The following is a 21,058-nucleotide window of genomic DNA, read 5'->3' on the forward strand; positions in this document are numbered from 1 at the left end:
AATCTGAATCTGGATCTGTAACACTTGTTGGCCCATATGGAAAGTGTAAGGGATGAAGATAGATTTGAATAAAAACAGAAATGAAGATACAGAATGAAGACTAACAGGGCAATATGTAAAATTGGAAAAGGTAAATACATAAACCACTGGATGCATGTGAGCAGACATACAGAACACGCTAGAATCAACTCTGTGTTATTGAGACACTGTGATCAAGATTTGGAGATTATTTTAAATGTTATTTACAGCATGAGAAAGTACCACATTATTGAGTATCAGCTCATACAAAGAGGCAAATGACGATGAGCTAAAGTTGAATGTTTTGTGTATGAATGAATGAATCAGAGCGGGAAGCTTCACAGTCTGATTAAGTGATGCTATTGGTCAACGAATAAAGCTACAATAACCATATGAAATGCTATGCAGGCTTGATGAACACTTTTGTCATTTTGCAGATGTTTTTTTCAGATACACTCTTTGTATAGTTCAGTCATCAACACCTGGTTATAATCTCTCCAAATGCGGCTGATAATTTTAAGTTTATACAGAAGAATACCATTATTTTGCTATAAAGGCCAAGTTAAAAAGACAGTGAACTGTGTCAAAACAGTTAAGGAAGGACCCTGATGCCATTTTAAGTATTTTAAAATAGTGGGGGAATATCTTTTTTAAATGCGTAATGCAAATGTACAGTATGTATTGCCTTTATCTTTATGAATCAATTCAACCTTTAGTAGCAGTCCCTGGTACAGTATTGGCCAGTGATATTTTCCAATTTTGTTGGCGACAAAGAGAGAAGTTAAGAGTCACGGTAGCGAAAGATGCATTAGTACATCCCTGCTCTTTCTTCCTCAGTGTTGCTCTCCGCTTTTGTCTTAATAAGGCAATGTTTATAGAGCCGCAGTGTTTACTGCTGCCAAGAGCAGGCTGAGAGCTAGCAGTCAAGCATGGGCTAATATACACATGGAACCGTCTAGACAATGGCTGTACGTTACTCTAGACCAGGACTCTATATTAGGGATTCACTTGATATCAGAGTAGAATTCATTCCTGCGCACACATTCAACTATCACTTCCAATAGACTAGATCACTAGAATAGAGGGGTAGTAAACTTCAGGGGTAAATTAAGCATTGAAACAGAATGAGGTCATAGGGGAGAGAAAGATATTATTAATAACTGCACATTGCATGAGCCAACTCGTCGTATGCACAATATTTGGTGAGCCTGTGCCTGGACCACTTTGAAGAGGATTTGGAAGTGATAACACCTGCGACAGTAGTCATTTGAAACTGTGATGGAATTGTTTAACTATCGACGCAAAACTTTACACATTACCAAAGGGCGATATCTCGATGGCCTACCGCGGTATGGATCCCTGGGGTTCTTTGACCTGTGAATGGTTGAATAATTGCAGGTCATTTGAACAATCGTATTTGCACTTATCATGCCATTTTGAACACAATATATAAATAAAAATATATACTTGGACATGATTACCCAGCATGTGTACCCCATTATGGGTTATTTGAGGTTGGTTTACAGTTTTCTCCAAAACTTTCAAGGTAACATCATGGATCCGAGTAAAAAGATTCAGCATGGCCAAACAGTACCAGATACCAAGTTTCAGGTATCTGGTACTTGTTTGGGGTTCAGGTTTGGAGTGGTTAATTTTTTTTGCCCAATTCCCTTTCAATATAAAATAATAATAATAAAATACAGGTCTGCAATGTTTGGTCTCTCAAAGTACCCTCTGCACCGAAACTTGCACCCTGAATTATACGTGCAGTGGGAGAGAAAGTACTTCAAGCTGCGTTCACACCAAAATACACATTTGTCGCCCAAGTTCTGTCTGATGTAAATTATTTGTCTATTCTATTTCTGATGACATGTTTCAAGCTAACCACAGTTATGAATGGTTTCTTCACCGCATAATGGACAACACCATATAAGGTTTTAATGATTTTATAGATAAGTTAAAGACAAGTTTAAGGACCCATGGCATGCAGTATTTGAAGACGTTCCCGAAATTCAGCCTCGGTGCAGAATTACAGCCACTACGAGCCAGTCGCACATTGAGCTTTCCCCAAATGCGCCGTTTCGGTGTCTGTAGCATTAATGCAAATGAGGAGGAGAGAGGCGGGTCAAGGAGGAGGGTGGGGGTGTGGCCCTGAGCAGCTTGCGGCCACGGTACCATGCACCCCGTTTACAGTGGCCGTGTGCGACTCCTAACCCTGCGTTCACACCAAAAGATGCATTTGCTGCCCGAACGCGTTGACGCCGAAGTTTTGCGACGCAGCAAATCAAGTTTTGCGGCGCAGCAAAAGTTTTGCGGCGCAGCAAAAGTTTTGCGGCGCAGCAAAGCTTTTGCGGCGCAGCAAAGATTTTGACGCGCAGCAAAAGTTTTGCAGCGCGGGAAGTTTCGCGGCACGGCAAGTTTTGCCCGCGGTGCTTCTGAATTCATTCACAACCATGGCCGACATTACGAGCATTGAATGTCTTTACCTGTTGTGGAAGAGGGAGAAACGTCGGAATGCCCGTCGTTTATGGGTTCATGAGACCATTCGGAGCCTGGAAGGCTGGTGCTGCCTGGCACCCAACTGGGTTTTGTTTGGGGTTGTTTTCTAGCCCTTTAGCATACTCATAGTTTAGTTTAACTGTAAACACAACTACACTACAGAATGCTGATTTGTGGGTTTTTTCGAGATAAATAAATTAAACTAAATAAATGTAACGGTAGTGAACTCTAGGTCACTCCAAGGGAGTAACACTGATTGGCTGTTACGGCATGTCACTCAGTGGCAACGCCTCAGTGGCAACGCCTCAGTGGCAACGCCTCAGTGGCAACGCCTCAGTGGCAACGCCTCAGTGGCAACGCCTCAGTGGCAACGCTGTTGAACGCTGATTGGCTGTCATCACGCGTTTGCTGCCGAAAAGTTGAAATATTTCAACTCGAGCAGCATTTGACGCGCCGCAAAATACGTGAACGCGCCCGCCGCCCGTGCCCGGTAACGGGCACGGGCATGCCGCGCTGCAAATCAGATTTTGCCACGCCGCAAATCAAATTTTGCTGCCGGTTTTCTAGGCAGCAAATGCTGCGGCAGCAAAGCAGCAACGCGTCTCTACATTCACTTTGAATGGGATCGTGCCGCGCGTCAACTTTTTGCATCTTTTGGTGTGAACGCAGGGTAACACTATGGGCTGGTGGATAATTCAACATATTTTTTATTTTTTATTATTTTTTGCATGGGCCCCCCCTCTGCCTTGGGCCCCCCCACGACTGCCTCACTTTCCCCCGCAGTCCGGCGGCCCTGCCCCCAATTCCTTCTCAACCATGGCTGAGATAACCCCCACTACGAGTTTCGTTGTGGAAATACCAGAGACGAGAGTCCAACGTGTTATGTGCCATAACACCAACAGCAGAACGGTTAAACAAATAACAAAGAAGTGTACAACACTTGCGTTACACTGTGTGTAATCACACACACACACACACACACACACACACACACACACACACACACACACACACACACACACACACACACACACACACACACACACACACACACACACACACACACACACACGTGGCCAGGGGTCTCATTTATAAAACTGTGCGTGGGATCGTTACTAAAAATGTGCGTACGCCCAGAAGCCAAGTTTTGCGTGCGCCAAAAAATATTCCGATTTATAAAACCCTGCGTACGCACACCATACGCAATGTTTGCTTTATAAATCACAGAGTGCCTACAAGTGTGCTCAGCTAAATCAGCTTCACGTTCCGCCCTGTACACGCCCCTTTTTAACCATAAATGGTCAATGCAAATGACCTCATGAATTCGATCTGCATGTAAAACAGACTCAGATGCAAGTATTATGTCTTGTCGGAAACAATGGCAGAAGTACTGAGAAAAGCGAAATTTCACGGAGGTTGAAGTGGAGACACTTGTGGGTGAGATGGAGGCCCGAAAGGTAGTTTTGTTCGGCGGCCACGGGATTGGGATCGCCAACAACAAAAAGCAGAGTGAGTGGCAACATGTTGCTGCAGCAGTGAACTCTGTCAGTAGCACGGAGCGCACAGTCCCAGAATTAAAAAATAAGTGGTCTGACGTAGAGTTACATATTTTTATGTAGCCTACCAATAAATTGTTATGGTCCCTAAATACCCTCTCCCTCCGAAACCTGCCATTTGCATGGTCCGCCAGAAGTGCCCTATAGTGCAGCATTACCACTAGGGCTGGGATAAACGATTATTTTTTAAACGATTCATCTAGCGATTATTTTTTCGATGCATCGATTAATCTAACGATTCATTTTTTCAGTCCGATTCGATTTCGATTCGATTCGATTATCGATTATCTCCCCATTAATTGACTAATAGCAATTTATACATGTTGATTGACATAAAATATGAATTCCTTAACATTTCAATACATGTTTATTGCCTTTAAATTCCAAAATAAAAGTTCAAAGTAATGCAATTCTACGGTGCTCGGTCATCTGCAGCTGCTACCAGGTGGCGCCTCTTCAGGTGCTGGTGAATTGCCGTGGTGCTAGAATGGAAAGTCATCTCCATTTTTCTCCAAGACGACATATCACGGAATCGTTTCCTTTTACATTAAATAATTCCCATACTTAGAGGAACGAGTGCGTGGCGCCTTGCACTTATGAAAGTCTGGGGAGCCACTCGCGTTGCTACTACGCTCCAGCGCCGCCCATCTTTTTTTTTTTTTTTTATCGACGCGCATTTTTCGCGTCGACGTAATTTATGCGTCGACGTAATCGATTACGTCGACGCGTCGTCCCAGCCCTAATTACCACGGCGCAGACCTCTGTATTTATAGGGTTACGGTAATAAGACTGACCGAGAACACCTTGGATAATCAGTTTGTAATCACCCACGTAAAATGTTCTTGAACATAACCCCTTTTTAATGCGTGATTTGTCATGAAAAGCATCAAGAGTAACGGACAACGTTTTTGATGAGGAGTGTGGCTTGGTTTTCCACACTTGGGATTTAATTGACATTTGATTATGTGTTTACAGTGTCACATACAAATATTATGTTATTGACACGTGTTGGACAGATGCTTTATTCCATGCAGTCGCGCCGTCAGTGGACAGTATGGAGTGACGGGATTAAATATAGAGAATTTTTTTTTATGTTTCTGGAGTAATAACTGAGAAATAACGCAGTTGACTTAAATTATTCTGATTAGGATTTAACGCATGATACAGGTTGAAATTACATTTATGAAGGGCGATGATAAAACATAGGTAATCGTTCTTCTCACTCTACAATTCTTCGGTCTGACTTCAGTTCACCCCCACACCATCTGTGTCGCCAATTCTCCTTTTCCTCCAAACCATGCGTACGCATGGGTCAGAGTTTGCTTAGGGCGCACATTTTCCCGTCAAGTTGTTTTTTTATAGATCACAACCTTGGCGTGGAAAGTCACGTACGCCAATTTCAGCCCCGTTTTGTGCGTACGCAACGGTTATAAATGAGACCCCAGGGGCCTCATGTACTAAGACTTGCGTGGATTTCATACTGAAACTTGGCGTACGCCAAAACCCAGAAACTGTTTTACGCACAAATAAATTCAGATGTATCAAAGTGTGCGAACGCATGGATCCAAGCACGTTTCTTTTGTACATCTCGATCAACGTGGAATTGAGCGCACATGCCGAGGTGCCAAACTCCTCCCTGTCCACGCCCTCATTTAAATATGCAATTTCATTTAAATAGGCCTCTGGACCTGAGATTCACCTCTTAATCCGATCACCTGGCACCATGAACAGAGGCAAAAAACGAAACTTCACGGAGTCTGAGCTCGAGATTTTGCTCCACGAGGTAGAAATGCGCAAGCATATGCTATTGGAACCCTGTCAACAGGGATAAATGCAAAACAAAAGAAAAGTGAGTGGGAGTGTGTTTGCGAGGCCGTCAATGCAGTGGGGTCTCAGCAGCGCACACACTCTGAAATTAAAAAAAAGTGGTCAGACCTCAAGGTGGAGATGAAGCGGAGGGTTTCTGCCCCCCGCCGAAGCGTGACCGCAACAGGTGGGGGGACGGGAGTGGGGGAACTCTCCCCCTTCGATTTAAGAGTGGCCTCTTTGATCGGTGACACAGCTCTCACCGGAGTGGTGGGAGCCCATGAAGGGGACGCCGATCATCCCCAAGGTAAATATGCTGAAGTCATAAATGCTGTAATTATACTGGTCATACAATTGGCTGCTTGCAATACACATAAGTCGTGCGTAAAGATGCCAGGATATTAAAGACTTTGACTCGTGTTTATTAACTTACATTTTTATTTTTGAATAGACAAGCAGGGAGAGGGCACGGATTGCTCCGTCGGCCCCGGCATCTCCAGCGCCCTTCGGATTTGACCATTTGCGATGTCCTCTAACAACGCTAACGCAGCCATTTTTAAAACAATTTTCTTCATCCATTGCGCATGCTTTTATAGCCACCCATATAATTGCAAGGTGTGTTAATTGTTCATTAGTGTGTCTCTGATGTGCAAATCACTCTGAGTCATTGTTTTCACCTTTTTTCCCAGTTTCCCAGCGTCACCTCTAAGTGTCGCCAAAGGAACAATAGCTGTAGAAACGTGCGTACGACAGCTCTGGAGCTGGCGTGGGGACCGCACATTTTTACAGTCATTTCACGTTTTGTACATCTGAACGTGAGCGTGGAAAAGGACGTACGCCACGTTTTTGTGCGTACGCAACCTTAGTACATGAGGCCACAGGGCCGGCGCTAGGCATAGGCGAAGTAGGCGGTTCCCTAGGGCGGCAAATGCGTTGGGGGCGACAAAAGTGTTAGGGGCGCCCCCTGGTGGCGGCCTTAATTAATTAATTAATTAATTAATAAATTTTAATGAAACAAGCAAACTAAAACATGCTGTCCAAACACGTTTCGAAATGGAACAGAGAATAGGGGGAAGGGGCGAACAGATATTGAATTGTTATTGAAACAATCACTGAAGCTCGCTAGTCTTGGAGTTACCGCTAATCAAACAATAATTCCCATAATGCGCACGGCTGTTACGTCCAAAGAGGCATATGCTTTGTAGAACTGGATCGGACCGAGGTGCGTTCGCTTTCAAATCTCAAGCGAACCGTACCAGGGTTAGTTTGGAAGCGAACCGAGACCAGCTGTTCAGGGAGGTCTCGGTCGGCTGATCCAAAGTGACGTGGTTGCATTCACACCAACGCAAACGTACCGAACCAAGGGGACCAAACTCATTTAGTGCGCACTAAAGGCTGTTGGTGTGAAAGCACGAATAAACTGCTGAAACAGAAGTATCGTCATGTGATCCAATGATTTCAACAATGTAACTGTATTCTAAATACCAACTATTTTAATTGTAACTGTAACGGAATACTGTTAGCTATAATTTGTATTCTGAATACGTAACGCCGGTACATCTATTCCGTTACTCCCCAACACTGTACATAGCTCCGGGACTGCACGTGGCGCTCGCACGGTCAAATGTCATTTATCTGGGCTGGCAAGGCAGAGAAAGGCCTTATGACGACAGAGGGGGAAATTCCAAAAACGGCACGCCTGAGCTTAGTTTTTTCCAAGGCGGAGCAGAATGCCTAGTGCTCGTTTTACACCCAACGAAATTTCTAGCTACTGGGGGAGCATTGGTAGGCAAGGGGAACTCATATTAATGTAAGAAAATGCTGTTACAAAAAAATGAAATTTCATGCCATGGGATTTTTAAAGACATGGCCTCTTTGCCATTTCCGTTTAAGCCAAGACAGACCAAAGGTTTACCTGGGTAAACACACGTGGCCTATTTACCATTCCGCCCACTCCCACTCCCAGTATGAATGTTTGTTTACCTGTGTTCAGCAGATGCTTCATGAACCACCTCCAGAACGCAAGCCCGTTTACCTTGTGTCTCAGCACGAGACCACCATACCACAAAGGATCAAATTTGTTTATTCCACATCAATTGACAGGCGGATGTTTCCAATATTGTCGGGTACCCCATTGCAATAGCCGATGCTCCCTTTAATAATCAACAGCAAGAAACTAGCTTTCATGGTAGACACAGGAGCAGCTGTGAAACCTAAACGACCACGCTAACCTGACGCCTGGCAACTAGGTCGCTGAAAGTACAAAGCAAAACGGTGTATTTCCACCGAATCCACTGCACGCCTGCACCAGAACCACAATGGTCCCAGACAGAAATCCAACAACACCTCCAGGAAATTGCAACTTCTGAGGACCCTCCTCACAACAACGTTTCACCGACCCTGGATTGATCCAGTCACACCATTAACACCATCAAAGCTGATTATAACAAATATAACCAACAACGATTTTGAATCACTATTATTTTCTTTGTAAGATTTGCTGATACAATTCAGATGTCATGTATTTTCCCCAACCCTGATACTGTGCCCATTTTGTATGATTACTCACAGGACAGTGACCTACAGGACGACATGGACGCGGCGGACACCTCCATACAGACTCCGACTACAGCGGATCCCGGCTCTTATCAGAGCCACAGAGTGAAGTCCATGGAGGCCAGGGGGTTCACCTCTAGGATGTGCTAAGTCGTGAAGCAAAGAACTCCACGGCCACTTAGAGGAGGTGATCCAGCTACCAGGATAAGCAAATAATCAATATTTTGCAAATGCCTTGCATTTTTGTACATGAAGTACTGTTATTGTCATTTTCTATCCTATAGCAATTTATGTGCATTATATTAACAATACGATATGTGAATCTTTCAGCCTCAAAGGGTGGATTGATGTAAATTATTTTTGTCTATGCTATTTCTGATGATGTTTCAAGCTAACCACAGTTATGAATGGTTTCTTCACAACATAATGGTAAACACCATATAAGGTTTTAATGATTTTATAGATAAGTTAAAGACTACAAACATGGCCAAAGGTTTACCTGGGAAATGCTGTTATCCATTTGGATGGTACGCTGGTACGAACGACCAGCTTCAGCGAGAACGTGACGTGTTTCCTTTGCTCCAGCCTTCCAGTTTGCCATTTGTGTTTCTGTCGAGCCACGAGGGGGAGTAGTAGCAGGCTATTCATCATCAGCAACATAGCCTCTTTAGCAAACCAGCTTGAATACAAAACTTTACATTGAATTGCACGCAAAGCAAGACCGTGCATTGCATACATTGATGACCGGATTAAAGCAGCAATGAAATCAAGTGTGTAAGAGGATTTTAAAACGACATTAAAACCACCAACGTGGTACAAATGCAAAGAAAATACATCTCAAGCCCCATTAACTATGGGCGCAGCCATCTTCTTTGCCAGTTGTACAGCTCTGCTCGCTCTACTTTGAAAGCGACGAGACACTACGACCAAAAGGGGACATGCCTCAGTGAAATGCCGCAAGAAAGCTGGGAGATTTGCGACTTTACCACTTCCTACCTTCGTACATCCAAATGGATAGCAGCATAAATTAGAACATGTAGGTGTGGCCTACTTACCGTTCTGCCCACTCCCGATATAACGATAGTTATGTTATTATAACTCTAGTTCTATGATTGTAGGCGTAGCCGTCTAGGCTTCGCCTTATGGGCTTCGCCTTATGGGCTTGTCCCGAGAAAATTTCAACTATGCACCAATCAGCGTGGGCACCGCCCACATTTCCCACGGTATCGTGTCTATATAACGCGGTGTATACCGTCACTCATCCTCCACGCTATTCTTTCAGCATTTGGAGGGTACAGCAGGTGGGAAACTAGACGGCTACGCCTACAATCATAGAACTAGAGTTATAATAACATAACTATCGTTCTATTTCATGTAGGCGACGCCGTCTAGGCTTCGCGTTATGGGCTAAGGTGAAGCTGCAAGTGGAGCCCGATCAATGTACTCCTGCTGGACCCCAGTCAAAACGACTTAAGTCACCAGAGCACATTAAGACTTAAAAAGCCAAGGAAGTGTAAAACACAACAGCTTAATAAAAAACGAATTCCTCCTAGATCAAGCAAGGCAATGATCAAGAGAGAAAAAAGTGAGTCTGTAAAGACTCCGGCTCTAATCCGTGCTTCATGGAACCCATGAAAAGGAAAAGAAAAACTAGAGCAATACGGTTTCCATTAGGTCCGCTACCACCGGGGGCGGAGCTACGGAATCCGGCTCTCCAATAAGGGGTCTTTCTCGGCCGTTTCTTATTTGAAAGAAACGGCGGGAGTGCCATACTGGCAAACAAAACCACCTGACAATTGGCGGGCCAATAGAAAAACCCCCTAGCCTGTTTTTCACTTGAAAAACGGTGGGAGAGTAAGACTGGTAGTCAAGTCCAACTCGCCAGCCGGCGAGAGGAAATCCAACCACACCGCTTTAAAGAACATGTCTATATTCTTAAGCCGTAAAAGGGGTCCCGGACTCCAGCACAGAGTTGCCGAGTGAACCCCTGGACATGTCTAACATGTAAAAACGGACAAAGGGGCCGGGGGAAGACCAAGACGCAGCCGCGCAGATGTCTTCCACCGAAACGCCCTTGAGTAGAGCTGTTGAAGCGGCCACGCTCCGTGTGGAGTGAGCTTTAACGCCCAACGGTGGCGCCAAGCCCTGCCGAGAGTAGGCTAAGCAAACACCCTCAAATATCCAGCGAGAAAACCGCTGCTTAGAGAGGGCGCAGCCCCTGCTAGCGTCGCTATAACACACAAACAACTGTTGTGTGGAGCGGAATGCGGCCGAGCAATTCACGTACATAGCCAATGCCCGCACAGGGCACAGGAGATGCAACTCCGCCCCCGCCTCACTAGAATGAGGCGGGGGGTGAAAAGCCTTAAGCACAATATCCCTCGACCGAAAAGAGCTATTAATGTTCTTCGGGAGGAACGCAGGATTAGGTCTGAGCAACGCGAAGGAGCTGTCCTCGTTTAGCAACAAGCAACTCGGGCTGACAGACAGAGCGGTTAGCTCACCGGCCCGCTTGGCAGAAACCAAGGCCAACACGAGCGCCGTCTTAAAGGACAGGGCATCCAAAGGGGCCTGAGAAAGAGGCTCGAAAGGATCCCTGGACAATCCGCCCAACACGGTGGGGAGATCCCAGCGTGGTGTTAGCACGCGTGGAACAGGCCTAACCCGTCCAGCCCCACGCAAGAATCTCTTGACCAGTGGATGGCTGAAGATCGGTCCACCATCACAGCCTGCATGGCCAGCCAAAACGGCTGCCACATAGACCTTGATAGTGGAGAAGGCCAAACCTTTCTCCAATAAGTTTTGCAGAAACGAAAGCACGCTTCCCACCTCGCATTGAGATGGGACAGCGTGGTTCCTGTCACACCAATTAGAGAAGGCGCACCACTTCGCCGCATAGAGGGAAGAAGTAGAAGGCGCACAAGCACTCTGAATAGTGTTGATAACCGTCTCAGGCAAACCTTTGCCCTGCAGGATCAACCTCTCAGGAGCCAAACCAATAGCCGTCCCGAGACATCGAGCGGGTGGTGCACCGTCCCGTGGGCCTGTGAAAGCGCATCCGGCCTGAATGGTACCGGCCACGGCGCCGACCGCGAGAGCGCAGCCAGCTCTGGAAACCACAGAGCTGAGCGGTTCTCCGGGGCCACTGTTATCAGGGACAATCTCTCCTGTCTGACCCGTTCCAGAAGAGGAAGGATCAGCTGGAGCGGGGGAAACGCATACAAGAGAGCCCGCGGCCAAAGTGTGTGTGCCAACGCATCTACCCCCAACGGGGGAAGATCCCGAGGGCTGAGGGAGAACCACCACCTGCAGTGCGTGTTCTCCCTGGACGCGAAGAGGTCCACCTGCGCTGTCCCGAACCTCTGCCAGATCAGTCTGACAATGTCGGGGACGCCGAGACGAGTGGACTATTGCCACTCGTCTCGTCGGGGACCGCCGTGAGACATGAGGTCCGCCCCAAAGATCTGGGCGCCCGCGATATGCAGGGCTCTCAGACTGAGGAGATACTGATGAGCCCAAAGCCAGAGCTCGACCGCCTTTCGGTGGAGAGCAGGGGAGCAGACTCCCCCCTGTCTGTTGATGTACGCCGCCGCCGACATGCTGTCTGCCCTGATCAGAACGTGGCGGCCGCGCACCAGGTGAAAGAAATGCAACAGCACTTTCCTCACAGCGTCGAGCTCCAACACAATTATGTGTGCTGCAGGGGGTGTGCGCCACTCGCCTCCGACCGAGTGAGAGAGGCACGTTCCTCCCCAACCCGTCAACGAGGCGTCCGTGAAGACCACTACGTAGGACGCCACCCTGCCCAGGGGAACACCCCTGAGAAGGGCGGGGGGGTTTTCCCAATATTCCAGGTCTGGCAACACCGAACGGGGAACGAGGAGCACCCTGAGCTTGTGTCGCCTGGGGTCCAACCGTTGGCGAGCAAACCACCGCTGGAGTCTGCACATAAAAAGCAGACCCAGGGGGACCACGGGGTGGGCAGCTGCCCTCAGCCCTAACAGGCGCATGGTGGACAGTGCGGTCACGTTTCTGCAAACACGAAAACGGGAGAGCGCCGACAAGATGGTGCCTCGCCGAGGAGGTGAAAGCATCGCAGTCATGGTGGCTGAGTCTAGGCAAAGCTCCAAGTAGACGGCAGGAAGGAGAGATGGTTTATCACCGTCATGGTGTCCCTTCTCGCGGTCTCCTCTGAGTTGCTCAGAATAAGTAGGTCGTCTAGGTAGAAGAGAATCCTCTTTCCCTGACGCCTGAGCGGTTCCAACGCCGTCTCCACACACTTTGAGAAGGTGCGCGGAGCCAGGGAGTAGCCGAACGGCAGACACTGGTACTCGTACGCCATCCCCATAAAGGCAAAGTGGAGAAACTTCCTGTGCGCCTGCCGAACAGGGACGTGGAAGTAAGCATCCTTGAGATCCAGGGATGTGAACCAATCGCCCTCTCTCACACACCGGAGCAACGCTCCGACAGTGAGCATTCTGAATTTCCTCGCAGCAACGAATCTGTTGAACACGCGAAGATCCAGAATAGGTCTCTTTTCCCCTGACTTCTTGGAAACCAGGAAGTAGCGGGAATAAAACCCTAGGTGAGACTCGTGGGGGGGAACGACAGTGATGGCCCCCTTCACCAAGAGACGGGCCACCTCTGCAGCCGGGTCCCGTAGCGTTGTCTCCACCAACCCCGGGGACGACGCTTGAACTGTATGGGATGGCCCCATCTCAACGTGTTGTCCAACCACGATGGTAGAACGCACCGCTCTTGCCAACACGCATAGCGGTCGGAGAGAGGGCGAGCCGACAGCTGAGGAAGACCGTCCAGGAATAACCCGTATTCCTCGGCCCCTACCGCCTCCACAATGTGTGTGAACCAGGGGGGGCTTCCCATGAAAGGGAGGAGGCTCAGCGAGCGTAGGAGACGTACCAGAACCAGCCGCTGTAAAAACAACGAGCTGTCTAGACCAGCCGTTCTCAATCTGTGGTACGCGTACCACTGGTGGTACGCGAGCGCCCTCTAGTGGTACGCGGAGTATGAACGATTTTTTGAAGCAATTTTTTGAAGTTGAAGCAACCGTTTCTGATATCTGGGGAATCGATAACTCGAGTACTACTCGTTACAAATGAACTCGGTTGGTGGACAGGCAAACTCGAGTTTGCATACACACAAACAAACAAAGTTTTCTGAAGCAAATGTATACATTTTCTGTGCGCCGCCACTAACGCATGCCGTGGGCACAAAGCAAATTAAATGTATCCATTTCTGTGTGGCGCGTTCCGTGCCGTGTGCAGGCACGCCAGAATTCAAAAAGTTAAGAGATGGCGGTTAAAGCAAAGCGCAGCGAAGAATTGAAATAGGCCTACTTTAAAGAAATAGGAGATCATAAGGTGAAATGTAAAATATGCCAAGCGAAATCGAGCTACCAGAGTAGCTACTACAAGTAGGCTACTAGGCGGCAACATATGCTCCTGAAACACAACGGTGAGTTCGGGAAAGCAGACCCGCAGCAACCAAGTGTGTCGGCTATTTTAACCGCCGCAAGACGCAGCCGTAATCCCGGCCGTGTAGAGAAGATCACAACGCGTAATCCATAGTCCATTTGCTGCCGTTTTATTTGCAGCTTTAAATTATTTGCAATGGTTAGGCTACTTGTTTCGTTTTAGTTTTTCGTTTAGTAGGAGAAAAGGGGACAGAGTTGCCTGCGGAAGCGATGTCTGAGATGCAGTGACTGCTTCACGCTACCAGTGTCAGTTTCGTACGGTGTGGAATGAGAGCTCGGGAAGGCACTATTGCGCAAGTACGCCTGCGTGCTTGCGCAATAGCATACTGCCCGAGAATGCAGTATCGCTGTCAAATCTGTCCCTGGGAAAAGTAACGTTGCTTGCGCCGAATTGAAAAGGAAACCGCTATAATGAAATAGCGGTAATATTTCCACATTAATTGATAAAATAACGGGATGGGAAGGGGGGATGGCTGTTTCCGAAGGGGGATGATTTTGATAATTTTAATTCCAAAGGGGGATGCCATCCCCCCTCAACTTGTGTGCTGGAAGCAGGTTGGATACTGAACCAAGTCTGAGGCTAACCTCAATCGACCCAGACATCACACCCCTCCCACTAAGCATGATAGGCCTAATTTTCAATGTGTGCCTGAGTACATTCTCCTTCAAACCTAAACATAGTTTATATTCTGACCTTATGGCACTTACTGCAGTATTTTTTAATACTGAATACGTTGTTTTTCTATGATACACTTGTTCTTACTCATGATAGTTTGATTACAGTGTTATCGCAGTACACATGATTTCTCTCTTTGCTGCGCATGATTACTTATAACAGGATTGTTTGACTCCAGTATTTAAATATTCATGTTCAATTCTTTGAATGTTTTGATGCAGTACAATTTACCTCACATGATTGGTTGACTGCAGTTGTTAAAATTTATATTCAGTGCTCTGAATGCTTTAATGCAGTATACTTGTTAATAACCTCACTTGATTGACTGGTATGTTATATGCCAGATGATATCCCCATTTGCTAGGTAGCCCTATTGAGGCAGTTGTTCAATTGTTAGTATTATCCCGTTGCAAGTGTTTAAATACAATACATGAGTTATAGACAGTTGGTTGCTTCAGTCAAGTCAAGTTATGTGAATAATAAATCGTGTTATTAATATTAATGCCTTCTGTGTAAACTCTATGTAGTTATAGGCCTACGCACTTTATTTTAATTCCGGTGGTACTTGGAGAGCCAAATCATTTCTAAGGTGGTACTCGTGGTAAAAAGTTTGAGGCCGTTGAACAGGGAGCGAGCCGTCCGGTCGCCGCACCTGTGTCCGTGCGCTGTCCGCAGGCTGTAGCCAAAGCGCGCAGACTCGTCTCCTCACCTTCCACAAACTGTGGAAGGGAGGTAGAGGGGATAATGTGGGGAACCAGCAGACCGTTACAAGCGGCCGTATCTACGGGCTCGTGCAATGAGTCTCTGGTCCGTCCACGAGGCTCCAAGGGACGCCGCTTCTTAGAAGCAGGTGAACCAGAGGCCATGTGAACACACCGTCCGACCGCCACCCTACAGCCACCGGGCTGAGGGGGTGAAAGAGGCAACATGGAGGAACGCACCACAAGCGTAGGACGCAGGTGGCCTAAGGGATATCGCTCTTTAGTTACCATGTACTTCCGTTCGGCCGAACGGTCTTTATTTTTTTCTTTATTTTGGAAGGAAAAAGTGGGAGCAAGCTTCCGGAACTTGGGACCGGCCTGGACCCCGCTTGCTCCCGGCCTGCCGGCGGGAGGAGCCCGTGAGAATCGCCCCGAACCGGGAACGATTGTCACGGACAGACTGCTGGTGCGTGAGCACCTCGGAGAACCGGGGCCCAAATAGGCCATCCGGCGCTAATGGGCGCTGGACGAGGCTGGCCCTCTCTCGTTCCGGCACCGCAGTGTGGGAGAGCCATATGGCCCTCTGGACCATCGTGGCCCACGCCATATGCTGGCCGGCCGAAACGGCTATCGGCTGGCATAGCTGGAGGATGGTGCTGGAAAAGCGGGAAACCGCTAACCATCTCGCGGCTTCCTCCGGGCCGTAGGCCTCCCTGCCAGCCGACAAGGAGACCAGGGCAGAGGAGAGCAGGGCGAGGTTGTTGACCGCCGCCGCGGATTGAGAGGCACAAACGAACACCCTGTCCGTTAGGCCGACAATCTGTCTCTGGAGGCGGTCGGGGGGCAGCGGCTTTTCGTTAGGGCGCCATCCGGCGCCCGGACAGAGAAGCGCTGCCAGGGGAGGCTCCAGGCGAGGGATCCCCCTCGCCTGAGTATCGGCCCACCCCTCCACGTTGGTGTAATCCGTGAAGGATTTCACCGGGGCCTTCAGGGTCGAAGGGTCCCCACCGGCAGCAGTGAACAGGTGCTGCACAGGCGGGAACAGGGGGCACTGGGTAGCCCGCCGGGAAGAAGATGGGGTGCAAAAGCACTCGCCCTGCATATCATCAGATATGGGGACGAGAGGCAGGGCCGGCATGGGAATCCCCTTGATGGCCGCCGCCTCACCCATGATCTCCCCGAAGAGATCGGCCATCCGGCACGGTTTCTCACGTTGGACGACGGTGGCGGTTGTAACCCGGGAGCTGGAAAAACCGGACGCCGAGTCACCGAAGACGTCGTCCAGGGAGATGATGCCGCCGTCGTAAGCACAAGTGCTGAAAGAAAAGGGAGGATGAGCGACGGTATACACCGCGTTATATAGACACGATACCGTTGGAAATGTGGGTGGTGCCCACGCTTAGTGGTGCATAGTTGAAATTTTCAGTGCGCACAAGCGCGCGCACGGGACAAGCCCATAAGTCGAAACCCAGACGGCATAGCCTACATGAAATAGAACTGTTTGTTTACCTGTGTTCAGTAGATGCTTCATGAACCACCTCCAGTACGCAAGCCCGTTTACCTTGTGTTTTTGTTAGAATACACCACGTGTTGAATATTTACCACTCTCCGAGTCATACCTAGCACGAGACCAGCATACCCCAAAGGATCTAATTAGTTTATTCCACATCGTGTCGCGCGTCAATTAATAATCCGTTGCTGTGCAAGTTTTGTGCAAGTTTATCAGGTGAATTTGTCGCGCCACATCTTTTCCCCGCCATCGGTGCTTCATGCCAATTCATTCTCAACCATGGCCAAGATATCCACCATTGCATGTCTTTACCTGTTGTGGAAGAGGGAGAGACGTCGGAGAACCCAACGCAGTCTGTTCATAATATTGTAATGACCGCGGAAGAGGCAGTGAATATTGATTAGACAGCGATTTATTAGATACCACCACTAATAGGCCTCCGCAGAATAAGTCCCGCCTCCGAGGCTCTTGGTTCCATGTTTAAATGTCCATAGAAAATAACATGGGGGTTTTGAATGATCGGATGTGACAAACTCTGTCGAAGAAGTAAAAGCTGCTCAGGTTTTGAAGTACACACCTTTTCCATCTAGATTCCTGTTGGGTTTTGGAATGTCGGGGCTGTTGAAGTAGTTAACTATTATGAAGAAGCATTATGCTAACACCTAGCAACAAAAAGTAACCGGACCGTTCACCAAGGTTTGAGCTCTGTGTGTGTGGAATGACTACTGCTCTGATACTCGACGCTGCGCTGATCTGCGCCGTCTCAGGACGTCACGACTCTCCCAGTCAAGGTTGCATAGCAACCGCAATGTTTCATAGTTTTTCTTCACCGAAATGGCACCAGAGCCCGCCTACGGAGAAGGTGGCACCAACGCTGCTCGTCCATTCACGTGTGAAATGACAATCATGTTAGGTTGTGAATGCTTGCGAGCAACTCCCGCCTCCCTAACAAGTATGATGTATGAAGTCTGTGCAGATCAGAACTAGCTCCCGGTTAGCATTAATAATAGTTAAAGGGATACTTCACCGGTGGAGCTTTGAAGGTTATATGAAGTAAATAATTATATTTATTATAAATGTGCAAAGAAAATTGAAATCAGTTCATCCTAGCCTGAGAAAAGGCAGAAAGTGTCTCTCTGGCTCAAAAGTAAGAAATCCTCCAACTATCACAGTGCATTGCGTTCGCTGCACCGCCCGCCTGTTTCCGTTTGGAGGGGGAAGGACCCATGGTCCTACGCTTGTGTTAGCGCTAGCAAACTTTGTGTGAACATATCCCTGTGATACGTTGACTAGTTCAGACTTCTGCCCTCGTTTTTTCAAACGCATCCTTTGTATATTGCTGTGCAGCATAAAAACATTTGCTAATTACAGTAGCTCAGCATATCATGTAGGTGTAGGTGAAGTCTAATGCACTGGCACTGATCTGTGATAAGTCTGTTAGCGCATTAGGTCCCACCCCCTATGGGCGGGTTTGAAACGGTGGGAACTAGTGCTTGTAGTCTCAATAGAAATCTCCCCTCTTGTATTTCCTTCTGGTTTTGCGTCATTGCCAGGAGGAAGTGTAAGAGGTAAATATGGATTTCTCCCGTCTCAGGGGAAAATGAGTGAGTGTTACATGACCATTCAAAAGCATGACTGGGTTTCTAACAATGCAAAGCTTTATGCAAATGGGTGGAGTGTTCCTTTAACTACTTTAAAAGCCAATCCAAAACCCAAGTGGAATCTACATGGAAAAAGTGTCTAGTTCAAAACCTGAGCAGCTTTTACTTCTTCGCCACCTACAGAGTTTGTCACGAACGACGATCATTCAAAACCCCCATGTTATTTTCCATAGACATTTAAACATGGAACATAACATGGAGGCGGGACTTATTCTTCAGAGGTCTATAAACCGTTGGAACACACAAGACTGGTAACCACAGCAACGCCAGTAACTACAACAAACCCCGTAAAGCCCAATCCCCGCTAGGGCCATCCGGAGGCTCACACTGCTTCTGGACGTGATATTATATATAATAGTATATAATATTATGTACTATTATCATGGGCGTCAGTTTGGTTTGAAATGGGCTGGGGACAAAGACGCATTCGGAAGTGCATTTTCAGAAGTGCTGGGTACAATGAGGATGCACTCTTTTTTCTCTCTTTAGTGCCGGTAATAAAAGGTTCTGAAAGACAGCATACCCTTGTAGCTAATTATTAAGGAATAAAATGTATTCAAAATCTGTCTGGCACGTTTTATGAAGAAAACGTTTCCAAAAAGCATATGACCCACTATGTTCTGCTCCATTTATCCAATGTTGACAACGTGACATGACATGTCTAAGCTAACAACAAAAACAAGAGGAGCTAGGAAAGGAAATTAACTGCGTGTTTAAGTTCAGAAGGGCCAAACGTGTGGCTACACTACAAAAGATTAGAAAAGAAAAAAATATTTGTTGCACAGCTGAACACTGTATCACATCATGGCTGGCTGTTCTCAATTCACATCACGCATTTCATCAAAACTAGGGGGGTCATCCCTATGTTCCCCGGGTCCTATGTTCCCCGGGTCCTATGTTTCCCGTTTTTCCCAAAAAGGGTCCTATGTTCCCCTGTAACCATACATACCGGGGAGCATTGGACCATTTTCTGGGAAAAGGGTCCTATGTTCCCCGCAATCTATCAATCTTTAAAAATATTTAAACTTTGACGCGACATTTGCGTGATGACAGCCAATCGGCGTTCAACAGCGTGGCCACTGAGTGATAGTGTAACGTAACAGCCAATCAGCGTTCAACCGGCCAACTCAGTGCAGTGCAGTCCGGGGTGAACTGCAGCATGGAGGAGAAAGTGATTGTTGCCGTTTACGACTCCCGGAGCTCTTTACATAATAGTATAATATAATATAATTGTATAATGATATCACGGCCAAAAGCTCTGTGCGCCTCCGAATGGCCGTAGCGCGGGGAGCTCTCGTAGGGATTGGCCTTCTCGGGGTTTGTTTACCGGCGTATGAATAGACTGCGTCAGGTTCTCCGACGTCTCTCCCTCTTCCACAAAAGGTAAAGACATGCAATAGTAGTTATCTCGGCCTGAATTTGGCAGTAATGGTGGAAAAAGTAACAGACCGGGGAACATAGGACCCTTTTTAAAAAAAAGGGTTCTATGTTCCCCGGTCTGTTACATATCGGGGAACATAGGACCCTTTTTGGGAAAAGCAGGTGTAGCCCTGTACAAAAACCATAAGTTACAGAGCATAAAAAATAATTAACAGTATAATAAAATGCTGTGTTAAATGTTCATAAATAAATAGAGTTCATAATAATAAAATGGGTTAAAATGTGTGCGGGTTAAAAGCATAAATATAATATGTTTAATAAAACTATTTACAGTTAAAAGATAAATTAATATAAAGGTCTTTAAGTTTATCAAGTCTAAACTATTTGTGAATTCAGGATATAAAAGAGGAAGAAGCCGTGTTTATGTTTAACTTAACCTGTTACCTGTCACACACGTAAATCATTTAATTTCTGTTTTTGTCTTTGGTTGTATTAAAACTTCACAAGCCAATCCGAATAAAGTCTCACCGTGTAAAGGGCGGGACTAGTGCAGCAGGTTAGTGTGGGGAGTAGTGAGTACATGTAGAGAAAGAAACCTGACCTGAGAGCTAAGAGGAGGCATCGTAGTGTGGGAAGCAGTTAAGTTTTATCGTGAGGTCGACTACTCGTGGTCCTGATTTAAACTTCTTTGTGACCTGCAAAAGGTGAATACGATGTGTATGCCTCCATTGTGCTATACCTAACTGTTATAGTAACTAAGAGTACTGGATGTGTAACGCGGTTAGCGACGTGCTAGTTAGCGGTAGCATTCTGTGCTAATGTGCCCGCATATCGTAGTTTTGTATTGTGACTTAAGTTAACGCAAAGCTAATGCTAGTTCGATATGAAATAGTGTTTGATATTGTGGCTCATTGGATAATATGCTTAAAGGAGCTGGACGTTGGAGAGAGAGAGGGGTTTCCAGCAGATGGCCCTGCTGTTTCTGTGTTTTCTTCTTTGTGACTTCGCCACCGCCATTGCCCGCGTGTGTGTTTGGATTGCCACCGCCATTGCCATTATCTTCGTGAGAATATCATCCCCCAATCCCTTTCTGCCCCTACTAATTACACCCTTGATTTCGTGAGTACTGACTTACACATGCACGTGCTTTTATTTTGAGCTCAACGCTGAGTGAAGCGGCCAGTACAGTTTTTAGGCCCCA

Source organism: Gadus chalcogrammus, chromosome 10 (assembly GCF_026213295.1).
Source record: "Gadus chalcogrammus isolate NIFS_2021 chromosome 10, NIFS_Gcha_1.0, whole genome shotgun sequence".
NCBI classification, from domain to species: Eukaryota; Metazoa; Chordata; class Actinopteri; order Gadiformes; family Gadidae; genus Gadus; species Gadus chalcogrammus.